Raw genomic sequence first — 12,608 nt, 5'->3', positions numbered from 1 at the left:
AATCAAGGGATACCTGCAGTAATCATGCAAAAGTTCTTTTTTGTGGACTCAGGTGGGCTCTCAGCAGATCTGGGTTACATATTCTGCAGTTTTTACATCATTCTTGGTTATGACTTTCTTGTTGATTTTTAGTAAGGATGCAGCACAGAGTTTGTAAGAAACTAGACCTGGAGTAGTTCCTGTTTTTGTGCCATGCAAATCAATGGCAGTTTAAAATTAGTATTACTTACAGAATGAAAAGACAGTGCTGCAGTAATGCCAGTCACATAAGTACCTCATTTTATTAGTGTATATTTACGCACCCACAACCTGGGAAGTCTCCTGCTTTATGTCCTGTGTGGTTCTGTGTGCCATAACTGCACAGCCAAATCCAACTGAACACCAACATGTCAGTTAATTTTTTTTCCAGTGGCATGCTCCAACTTTAGCCACTTTAACTCACCAACTGTTAACTGGTCAAATGAGTACCAATTATCTCTTGATCTGTTCATATTTTACAAGTGGTTTAAGCCTGTTCATCAGGCTACTTTTCAGGAACTGAAACAAATAATACGATTCAGAGCCCTTTTTTTCCCAGCAATGCAAAAAAAATATCAGGGGCCACCAAGAGAGCTCCACGCATCTGGTGGCCTGCCAAAAAGTCAACACATATGCACCTAAACTGATGTGTAGCCATGCCATGTATGCCCCACAGTACAGTCCTAAGCAGAATTACGAAGTGTCTAAATGCATTGACTTCAGTGAATTTAGAAAGGTCTAACTCTGCTTAGGATTGCCCTGTCAGCATCACAAGGACCTTCACAGGGGTTAGATGGACAACACAGTGGGGGTTATCCCAGGTCCAATGATTTCTGTGTCCTCAGATCAAAATTCTGGCCATCCCTGAGCTATGTCATCAATAGATATGGAAAAAGAAAGGGGAAGTTTTAAAAAGCTGCACAACTTGCTGCACACGGTGAGGCCTTTGCTGAATTTCTTGATCAGACTTTCCTGTGAAAGAAAAAAAAACCCTTCATTAGGCGACATGACAGAAGACTGGATCTGACCTCTGCCGTTGAGAAATAGCCCTTCGGGGGTAGGGCAGTTTATCAAATCAAATCAAATAAATAAATAAATAAATAAAATAACATCCTCTTCACCTGTTGTGGAGAAAAAGTGCAGGCTGTGATAAGACCAGCAGGAAATAAAAGTATTGAACAGTAACTGAAACACTTTCTCTCTACAATAGGAACTATTTGTATAGAGTCAGATATATTGTATTTCCATCTGTTGAGGAATTTTTCATCTTCTTTTTTTTTAACCTGACAAAGAAAACAGGACACCTGTGATCATAAGAACATAAGAACATAAGAACTAGCCTGCTGGATCAGACCAGAGTCCATCTCGTCCAGCTCTCTGCTACTCGCAGTGGCCCACCAGGTGCCTTTGGGAGCTCATGTGCAGGATGTGAAAGCAATGGCTATCATTCTTCTATCAAGCGGCTGGCTGTATAAAATGCATTTAAGGAAGTCTTGCCACTCCTGCTTGCTACATTCCACCTCTACCTTTATCATATAACTTGTTCAATTATATTGTCTTGTCTTTTCGTGATTCCTATCTACAATTATACTTTCCTAAGGCAGCTATTGTATAACCTGTGGGTCTTGGATTAAGTTCACTAGTCAAATTGACCCCAATCCTGACCTTCACTTAATTAAATGCAGGATTAAGCCAAAGAAGTCTGCAACTCAAATCTGAGGTTTAACCAGAGGCAGGGTTTTTGTGGTGGTGGTGTGGGGAGGAACACTGATGAACTGACTGATTTTCTTGAATGAGATCACCTGGCCTTGTAAAACAAAAGGCATGGCATGGTCAATCTTGCTGTTCTTTGACAGGAAATCATCTTTATCTCTTACAGTGAATACTTACTCCACAAAATAGAAATGGAGGAAGGCCATAAAGAGGTAGTGGTAATAAACTCAACTATCCACAAATACACATATTTCAGAAACTCGGCTGTTTGAATCATATGTTCAGCATAACATGACGATGATTTTAGGTTTGAAATGAGGAACCAGAGATGAAGTTCAAAGCATATGTCTTTCTTCTCACTGTAATTCTCTGAAATGAAACTGTAGGGAGTTTGGGAGACAACTGGTGCAACATGATCAAATGCAGTCGAAAGGGGGAACTGGCAAAGATTGTGCCCTGTCTACAGAGCCATAGCAAGGGGGAAGGGTCGGGTGCACCGGCGCATCCTCTGCCCCGTCCCACCCCAGAATGCCCTGCTCCAGAATGCCTTTGGAATGTTCTGATTTTTGAAGATATTCTGATAGCTTTTTTCCCTTTTGATTCACATATTCACAAACTTTTTAATACATTTATGCCGCTGTAGAAGTTGAATCCATTAGGTTATTGGCATCATGCACAAGGCAATATATATTCAAATCATCAGTAATGCAAATGACATGTTTTTTTAAATAATAATTTTTAATTTTACAATCTAAACTACTACAAATATGGCACACTAGTCACCCTACATAGGAAGGAAATCAGAAGATTCATAGTGTCAACCTTTGTCCCCCATAAAATTACTATTAATCCATGTAGTGACATTTAAAAGAATAAGTAAACATCAGAATTAAAGAATAAAAATAAACAGCTAAGAAAAAAAACTAATTGATGTCCCATGAAAATGACATGTTTTTTATTTCTTTGTGCCTTGATGAAATGCAAATCCCACCAGCAATTTTTGAATTAGATAATTTCATAAGATGAGGTGGCCGTATGGAAAGTCCCTATATCAGCATCACATAATTTTACTATTACTTCAACTGCTACTGGAACAGTAGAACAAGATCCAAAGTTCAGGAGCTCAGGAGGCATCTTATGTTTTCCACCCAACTGTTAAACATTCTGGTCAGTTTCCTCCACAGGAAACTGTTGTGCCCAACATTTTGTGTGCTGCTGAAGGGATTCTTCCTGTCACCACATGCAGAAGGTTGCCCCAGGACATTGGCTCTGCAGGCTCTGATCCTGGTTGCCTTTTCAGCCCAAAGAGTACATGGTTGTACTCAGTCCATCCTACTGATCTTGGCAATATATAGTTTTCCTATTTTAAAACATTTATTTTGGAGGAGCTGCATTTGAAGATATGCAGACATGAATACAAGAATCTTAGCCTCTCAGAAGATGAGTCTACTCTACTGCCCATTGAAAAGCATTGGGTAGACCTGCCCTCCACAGACCACCTTAGGTATTCTGGGCAGTAAGAGAGAAAAAAAAGACCACAGAAGGCCGGTCTACCCAGTGCTTTTCTATGGGGGAGCGGGGGTAAGATACTCCTTCTGTGCAGCTAAGATTCTTGTATTTGTGTCTTCGTATCTTCGACTACACTACAGCTCCTCTAACATTAAAAAAAAGGAAAACTATATATTGCTGGGATTGGCAGGATGAGTTGACAATTGGCAGGTGTGCAACGTAAAATGAAGAAATCTTTTTTAAAAAGTCATTCTCCATACATCTTTTTTGTGCTGTGTGGAATGGACCAGTATATGAATTGGCTCAAGGTTGTAGGCGCAGAAGGCATATAAAGGATATACTTTGTTATATGCAAAGGTTTTCTTCTTGCCCCCCATTACTTTCTTTCTGTAATGGGGAGTTGGCAACCATAATGCAGCTGAGCAATGAAAAGATGCAGGCCTGAAAGTCTATTCTCTGTTACTAGGCAAGCTTGATAGTTTAAGCAGAGTGCCCTTTGTCCAGAGTTATACAAAATGTGCAGAGCCAACTGTTTTAAGGTCTTAGATGCCTTGAATTTGCCCTTCTTCTGGAGAGAGAAGAAAGAAACATGAAAATGTTTAGGCTCTTTTCCTAGGAAGAAGGACAACAAGAAGGCAATAAAGATAGGAAAGAAACAGGTCCTAGTTCATCTTGCGTCAAAGGATCAGATGCTCCCATCTTCCAATAAGGGTCTTAGAATACTCAAATGTTTTAGGGAAAGGGAAAATCTCCACCTTTCTTTATGACTGATTGATGATGATGAATTTTGGGGTATATTCTTTTTACTGCCGTTCTGATGTAACTTATAAAAGTAAGAACACACTGCTTTTCTATAGTGGGTCTCCTGATACTGTTTGCCCGGTTGTTGGCGTGAATAAAATATTCCTTTGTCGGCTTAAGCTTTTTGGCTTAAATATTTTGAACCCGTTACCGTGCTGTAACAAGGTCACCCAGCAAGCTTCTGTAGCATCATGGGAATTCAAACCTGGGTCTTCCAGATCCTAGACTGACTCTCTGGCCACTACCTCATACTGGCTTTCAAGAATAGAAGAAAGAAATGGAGGTTAATTTGATTTAAACCTCTGCTATTGCTTTATCAGGGATATGGCCACCTCTGGATTTATGTGCAGTATATATCCATTCTATCCATCCATTCTCTTTTATAGTCACTTTTTGGAAGGTATCCGCAAGAAAATGGAGGTAGAATGAGATATCCATAACACTGGAATAACTTTTTCAGGTAGTATGCTGCATAATAGGAAATTACAAAGGGACTGAGAATAAAACTTTAACCAATGCAGGCAGAATCACTGAACAGGACTTGGCGAATGTAGCCGATGGTATAAGAAGATTTGCAAACATATTATTAGAGGTGTCTTGTATCATCTCTATATAGTATATTGACATTTCCTTGACTCCTTCTGCTTTACAAATGTCATGTCACACAGGATAAAATGAGAAGTGGCACCAAGAAAGCCCTGTAATCTGACTGGGTCATGGATTGTAGCTCTCATGAAAACCACATGAGGACCCTCAAGGTGAACCTGGACAAGCAGTCAGTCTGACGGCACTTCAAGTGTTTTATTCTTAAATCCACAGCATTAAGTTGAAGAGCATTTGCCTACAGTGACCATTATGAGCAAGGAAAATAATGTGTTTGTTTTTAATATCTTGTTCCCATCTACTGGGCCACTGCTGCTTTTGACAGCCTTTTATTTTATCTCTCCTTGCCCTCCCCCCCCCCAGCAATTAATTTGTAAGAGCAAAGAAGCTTGACACCCTACACAATATGGAATAAAAACTTTGCAGATGAATAAAAAAGCAACCCCATGACTAATACTTTGCCCATGTTGAAGGCACTGTGGCTTAGCGCAACTGCCATTTCATAGGCAAAAATGCAGAGATTGCCTCTTTTGTCAGTTTGGGAGATAAAATCCTATTCTTTGTAATCCCTGAAGAAACAAATCAAATAAGCTCTGGCTGAGCTAACCATTTTCAATCCATCAAAGCAATCAAATTCTGTTTACCTGAATCAGAATGATTTCTAAAATGTTATTAAAAAGTAAAATGGAGTTTAACTATTCCAAAAAACGGAAAATGATGTGCAAACACAAAAGGGATAAGATTTCAGTAATTATGTAGACACAAAGTCAGGACCATCATTTGTACCAGAATACAATGTAGCTATGGCACATAAAGATAAAGCTCCCTTTGTCTAACATTACTGCTGCAAGCGATGCATAAACATAATTAATGTAAGAAGTCTTCAAAGGGGTGAATATTCATTTAGTTAGTTTTATTGCTCTTTCAAGCAAACAAAGATTTTATAATTTAATAAACCAATTAACTGATTATATAGTTCACCAAAAATATTTGTATATCATATATTACTATCGTTTTGAAATCATCACCCCATCATAGCACACATTTTGCTTCTGCTATTCTGCAGAATTGGAGCTTAAAAGGGAATATTTTCAGCAGATTTGTGCTTGTCATGAAAAACACAACATATCAAAAACCCAGGCAATACTCAGTAGGGCTTTTTCCTCCAAGTCTGTGCAGCACTGTAGGGTATTAAAATACTTTGTATTCATTTAATCAGTGAATGCTGTCACACCATTTACTATAGTACTTTTTTGTTGTATTAAAATAGTTTCTTTGCTCATAAAAAAAACCTTTATAAAGATTTCTAAAGGAATCTGCATTTTCTTTTTTGTTTGTTATTATGGGTTTGATTTCCCCCAAAATACTTCTAGATCTGCAGCCTGTAACTTTTTGTCCAATATTAACTTTGCTATATTGTTTAGGAGTCAGTCTCATCATATGGCTGTAATAACTCCACAGAGGTGATTTGATCATGAGTTTTGTCCAATATGCATATAATATATATATTAACTACCATACAGCATGCAGCTATCAAATTCTTTTTAGGTTAAACACAATATCTTGACCACAGAGATAGAACATATTTCAGAAAATGAGGAAAAATAAAATACAAAGTAGATTAGGGTGGGATGAATAATAATTTTAATTTTTTTGCCCCATTTGGAACAATTATTCATTAAATGTCAGGAGATAAGCACGGTATCTACATAGATCTCCAATGAACTTTCCAGTGTCTCAGATCCTGAATTTCCTAAATATAATTATTATTATCCAAACCAATCCAAACAACAACTTAGCCTGCAGACTTTGATCCCATGGAATATTTCCAGTGACAGAAGTGGAGTCTGCTCTCCCCTCTCACAGCAGCCCAAAATGCTCCCTGAAATGCTTTTCCTGGGGAATCCCCAAGAGCAGCATGAGAAGGGAGTCAAAGGTCTGCAGCAGAAGCAGCAGAAAATCAGCAAAAATTGCCTCCTCTTCCATTTGCACAATCTCTCAATGGAATCCAACCTGTGATCTCTTGCATATCCTAAACCTAGAAAGAACAACCAGACCTGTTTTGCGCATAGAACAGAATAAAGTGTAGAGTGTTATGGTCCCAGACGAATCATGCCACTTCAGAATGCAGACTGTGAATTCTAGATCAGATTGTTCATTTGCATAAAAAACTATCTGAGAATTAAAAAAACTGGCTTGGCAGAGAAATAGGTTCTCTCTGTCCTGCTCTTGGCTTGCTGGGATGCTTTTCTATTTATGGTGAGTACTGGACATAGCTGAACATTCCAGAATGTGATTCTCTATACAGTTATTCCTTTCACATTGCTTGGGTTAGGCGTGCAGTCCCCCGCACAATCTGGAAATCTGCATTAAAAAATTTTGGCCCTCTCTTTGTACCAGAGAAGATGTGTGATTTTTTTCCTTTTTCTTTCATGTTAACTTTGAAAAAGAAATTGTGTATATTTATGGTATGAAAAGATTAAAATATGTTGATATTATCCAATGGTATACATATATTTCACAGATTTCTGAGTTTCTAAACTTTTGTGTGTGTGTGCTGGCCTTTATGTGTCATCTGTGGCTTCCATAAAACTCCCAAAAATTCCCACTTAATTTCTTATGTCAACTTGCAATGTATCAAAACTGCGATGGGAAAGTCACGATGGGGAAGAGGTAACTGTATCTTCTACCTGAGGTTTCGAAATAACATAATCCTTTCTACTACCTCAGTTACTTTCCAATGGTCACCTGTCTCCACAACAGAAGTAAGGGAGCTCATTGACCAACTGAAGTGCAATAAATCACCTGATCCTTTCCCCTGGAGCTATTTAAGACATTCGTAGACTGGTGGACTCCTATATTGGCACACTTATTCACCTTAGTTGATAAAATAGGAATTATACCTGCTGTGTGGGCAGGGGAAATTATAGTCCCAGTTTTTAAGTAGGGGGACTGTACACTCCCTGTAAATTATCGTCCCATAAGCCTTCTTTCAATTACAGGGAAACTATGCAAAGCATTTACTTAACAAATTGTTGAGACAGATTTCTGAGAACAAAATAATTGGCCCTGAGCAGATCGGATTTAAACATGGAAAGGCTGCTCTGGGCCATTGTATAGTCTTAAATACAATAATCTATAAATACACAATGAAGAACAAATCAAAACTATATGCTGCCTTTCTCGATCTCAAGGCAACATTTAACTCCATCTCCAGAGATCTTCTTTGGAATAAACTAATGGAGATGTGTTTGTACAGAAGATTTCTCTCCTGAATAATTGCTCTCCATTGCAATACTTTTTGCCAGGTTAAGTATACCAGCGATGGGCTTCTTACTCCTAAGATTTCAGCGGAAAGAGGCATGTGTACTGGCACTGACACTTTTTAATCTTTTTCTTAACAATTTGTTCCCTGCCCTTCAGGAAGTTGAATCCCACAGTCCTATTATTGGGAACAAGAAGGTCCCAATTTTACTCTATGCAGATGATACGATTCTGCTTTCTCATACCAGAGTTGATCTTAGGCACCTCATTTCCTGCTGTGCTGAATATTATAGTACCAATAACCTGATCCCTAACTGTTCTAAGTACAAGATTATGACTTTTGCCAGGACATGGCATCCCTCAAGATGGGTCCTCAATGGTGGAATTTTGGAACATGTTTTATTTAAATATCTAGGCTTAAATTTTCATTTTAGAACACGTTGGTCTGTTCACAGGACCAAGATAACAGCAACAAATAAAACTACCAAAATGGCAATCCTACATTTCTTCTATAGAAATGAACATGAGTATCTTCCAGCGGAATTAAACATTTTCACTACAAAATCTGCCCTTAGCTTCTCTATGACACTTCTCAGCTTCTCTATGACACTTTGGATCCAAGCATGGAGTAGGAATTGCTTTCAACTTGCTTTCAACGTGCAATCTCCTTGGTGAGATCCAATATCATGCTGTCTTCTCTAAGGCCCCTTCCGCACACGCAAAATAATATGTTTTCAAACCACTTTCACAACTGTTTGCAAGTGGATTTTGCTATTTCGCACAGCTTCAAAGAGCACTGAAAGCAATTTGAAAGTGCATTATTCTGCATGTGCGGAATGAGCCTAAGAGTAGGAAATTAAAAATTCCATGCCATGAAAGATTTTGTATTTGCAGTATGAACTGTGAATAGTCTGTCCACCATATTTTACCTCATTGCCCTTTATATTCTGTGGCCAGGGAAAAGCAGTTAATATTTATTTGTTTGTTTGTTTGTTTGTTTGTTTGTTTGTTTGTTTGTTTGTTTGTTTGTTTGTTTGTTTGTTTGTTTGTTTGTTTGTTTGTTTGTTTGTTTGTTTGTTTGTTTGTTTGTTTGTTTGTTTGTTTGACTTCTATACCACCCACCCCCGGAGGGCTCTGGGCGGTACACAACAGCTGATATAATCTAAAATAACAAGAAGAGAACATTCAATAAATACATACAATATAATAAAATTAGAGCTCCAAATTTCACATTAAAATCATTTAAAACAGTGCACAAAGCATCACGTCAGACAATCTAAAAGTCCCTCTGAGGAGGGAACGAAAGGCCCAAGATGTAAAAGGCCGCAGATGATAAAAAGGGAAGGATATAATTCCTTGGCTGCCTGGCAATAGTGGTCTTACAGCTCAACAGAAAATCCCTTTCTTTTTAGATAATGGGTCAAGAGAAGTTTTGGAGTCAACAGCCAGGTTCCTTCTTGTTGTTGTTATAAAGCATTCTTAATTGTATTTCATTTTAGACCAGTTGTCTTGGTGTTTTATTCCTACATTTTTTTTAAAAAAATTACATATATATAAATTTTCTGTATCAAGATTGTTCTATTTAGTTTACTTGAATGCCATTAAAGGTTTCTGTTGCTACTACCTCAGGTTTCTGCCATCCCACAGCAACCTCATTATTTCTTGGACTGGGAAGTAGTAAAATCAAAGCAAGCAAAAAGAGCCATGTTTACAATCAGTACCCAGTTAACCTATGAAACTTCTTATTATGCAGAAAAAGATTTATCAATGGTGATTTGGCATAGTAATAACATCAGAATGGTATCCACATTAAATTGTTATAAAATAGGTAGAAATTTAGTGTTCCAGCATGAGATTTTGTGGACCATATCCCCCTTTATTAGATGCATATAAGTGGTTATGTTATGCCAACATTTATGCCAACATTTATATATGGAGTTACAAAAAGAAGACAGTAAGCTTTGAAATGCAGGAAGTGTACGCTGAGATGCAATTATGTAAAATTCAAAATGAGTCAGGTGTGGTGATCATTCACAACAACTGCAATAATCCTATGTCTGCTTAGCTAGTTAACACCTATAGTAGTGGAGTTCTACTTACCATGTTAGTGGAAAAGATAATAGACACAGATGCATCAGGGCCTATTAGCCAGAGAAGACATCTGGCTGTGCTGTCAGGGACTACTGACCATGGTAGCTTGTATGGGATAAAAGGCCAGGGACCTAAGGCCGAGTCCTCACATTGAACAAGCTCAGCTTTCAAAGCGCGGCCCTCATTATCTGAGATAATTTATCTCTGATAATCTCTGCGAGAGTAATGACACAGAATGGATCGTTGGAGTACGTTGTGCTGCTGAATTGACGTAAAATATAATTCTGTTGGTAGACAGAATGCTGAAATTCATGGTTGGATTCACCAACCATGGCTATCGTAGATTCTTAAAGTGTAATCCTAAACAGATTTACATTCTTCTAAATCCATTAAAGCCAATGTTAAACTCCTGAGCTGGTCTTGAATGGATGAACACAGCACAAATACTCAAGTTTAATAGATGACTTTCCTTTTTTTCCCCCTCTGGCAGACATATGGACTAGTTGGGATCTAGTAAAAATAATTCATGGGTATCTGTATAAATATACTGGAATGCTTGGAAATTAAATGCATACTGTTACCAAATTTATTTAAACAATATGCATGCTCATATTGACATTTTAGAAGTAAATGAGTATTTCCATCTATGGATGGGAACAACAGGATGTGGTTTTTCAGTTTGGGATACCTGGCCCAAAAGCCAATTGGCCATGCTGGCAGGGGCTGATGGGAATTGTAGTCCATAACATCTGGAGAGCCAAAGGTTCGCCACCACTGACTTATACGTTACCTAAATTCTGCAGAAAAGACCTTTGAGAAGGCAAGGATTCCTATGCCAGCATAGGGATCCAATGTGAAGGACAATATCATGTTCAAACCAACTATACCAAGAGAGGTTTTGCCAGTAAAGAGTGCTGACTCTGGGGTGCACACAGTACTTTTATACCTTTTACACAGATAAGGGTGGGAACAAGTAAGTTTCAGTTTTGTTTTCCTGTGTCTGTTGGGACTTCCCATGCTGGGATGCTGGCTTGAGCTAATTAATAGCTCTATCTATTGTTTCTACTTCCCAGGAAAATGGGGCCAATTGATCCTTTGATTACATCAGGAAAGCTTTGATGGGCTTTTGAATAGAGAGTCTTCAAAAGGACTCTGCCCAGGTATTCAATTTGGCTGAGGCTTTGATTGGATCAGGAAGGGATCAATTGTTAGGGTGATTGTATCTGAAGGGTGGAGGAAATGCAGGGAAGAAGCAATTGTTGAGGAAATGGTTTCTCAAAGGTAGATTAAATGCAACATCTAGTATAAAGGGGAGTTCTCTGGGGTCCATTGTGTCACAACAGTTTAGCGGAGTGTGGTAATCCAGATATGTCCATGGTCCATGAGGCTTCCAGATTCTATTGACTGGAGTAACTCATTCACTGATTTAATCTTGCAAACAAACCTTTTGCCTTAGGCTTGCTTTTTCAGCTTGGACACTCTGCTATCCACCCATACAAACATGGAAACTGGCATTTTATAGCACACAGTGTAAGAAATGATATGAAAATCCAATATTTCATAAGGCAGGGGATGAAGGCCATTCTAACATGGTGATGCAGAGCCAAGGGAGAGAAAGGGCAGGAGAGGTTTGCTCCCTCATTGGGTGCAGTTAACCCACCAACAGTTTTCTAGAGCCCATTGTATATGTTTGTACAGTGGACTTTACTGCTAGTAGTTGATGAGACATGAGAGCAGAAGCTTAATACTGCACTCTAGAGATAATGCTTCATTCTTCACGGCGAGGTTGTACTTTTGGAACTGTATGAATGTTATGCGGAGTAGGGGCAAAAGTAAAGCCATCTTGCATACTGGTGCTATTTTTTTTTATGTTGCCTTTCTGGCACAAAAAAGGTGTCTGACAATCTACTGAACATCTTACAGAATATTAAGCAGCACTGATAAGAATTACAATGATTGGAAGCAGAACACATTGGAAACATTGCTGGATAACATGAGCAGAAAAGGTAACATTCAAAGACCGCACCAGGCCAGAAGGTCTCTTCAGGAAGTATTATAGCCAGAGTGCAGCCATAGGAAAAACCTTGTCCGCCTACTGTCCAAAAATGGGGTCATCTGGAGAAGGCCCTTCAATTATGATCCCAAAAGATGAGTAAATTCATGTTGAAGAAAGTCATCTGATTGTTATCTATTACAGTTCTGTTCAATGTTCCAATGATATCAGGGTAGAACAGGTGATTGCTCCCTAATTTTATCTTCCAAATGCACCTGTAAAGTAGGCTAAACTGTGATGGTTCAAGGTTACCCAGAGAACTTTGTGGCAAGTTAGAAATTTGAACAGCTCCAGTTCAATTCGCTAATTATTACATCATGTTAACCTTTCGCATTGTTTTTTCCTAAACTCGCAGTGAAAAAGTTGGATATACTCAAGGATGCTGTAGCTCCCCCTATTGCTCTTTCTGTAGCTCTTCAATGTCTTAATTTTGATTCACATTAACACTAGGACTCCTGAAAAAGTCCTGTATTTAATTGTTATTGTTTTCCATTTTATTTTTTCTCTTTACAATCAGTATTCATTAATATCATGCGAGTAGAACATAGTGAATGTG

General features: G+C 38.4%; 1 long non-coding RNA gene across 1 annotated transcript; it reads left to right on the top strand.

Annotated features, from left to right (window-relative positions):
• The first annotated feature begins 4,062 nt into the window (after positions 1 to 4,062).
• LOC125437553 lies at positions 4,063 to 6,778 on the top strand. The gene is made up of 3 exons (XR_007245237.1): positions 4,063 to 4,206; positions 6,265 to 6,270; positions 6,769 to 6,778. It is a non-coding gene; the product is annotated as an uncharacterized LOC125437553 (long non-coding RNA).
• Positions 6,779 to 12,608: the final 5,830 nt, after the last annotated feature.

The sequence above is a fragment of the Sphaerodactylus townsendi genome, linkage group LG08 (genome assembly GCF_021028975.2).
Source record: "Sphaerodactylus townsendi isolate TG3544 linkage group LG08, MPM_Stown_v2.3, whole genome shotgun sequence".
Classification (NCBI taxonomy): Eukaryota; Metazoa; Chordata; class Lepidosauria; order Squamata; family Sphaerodactylidae; genus Sphaerodactylus; species Sphaerodactylus townsendi.
The sequence above is the reverse complement of the archived record's forward strand: the minus strand, read 5'-3'. Positions and strand labels throughout refer to the sequence as shown.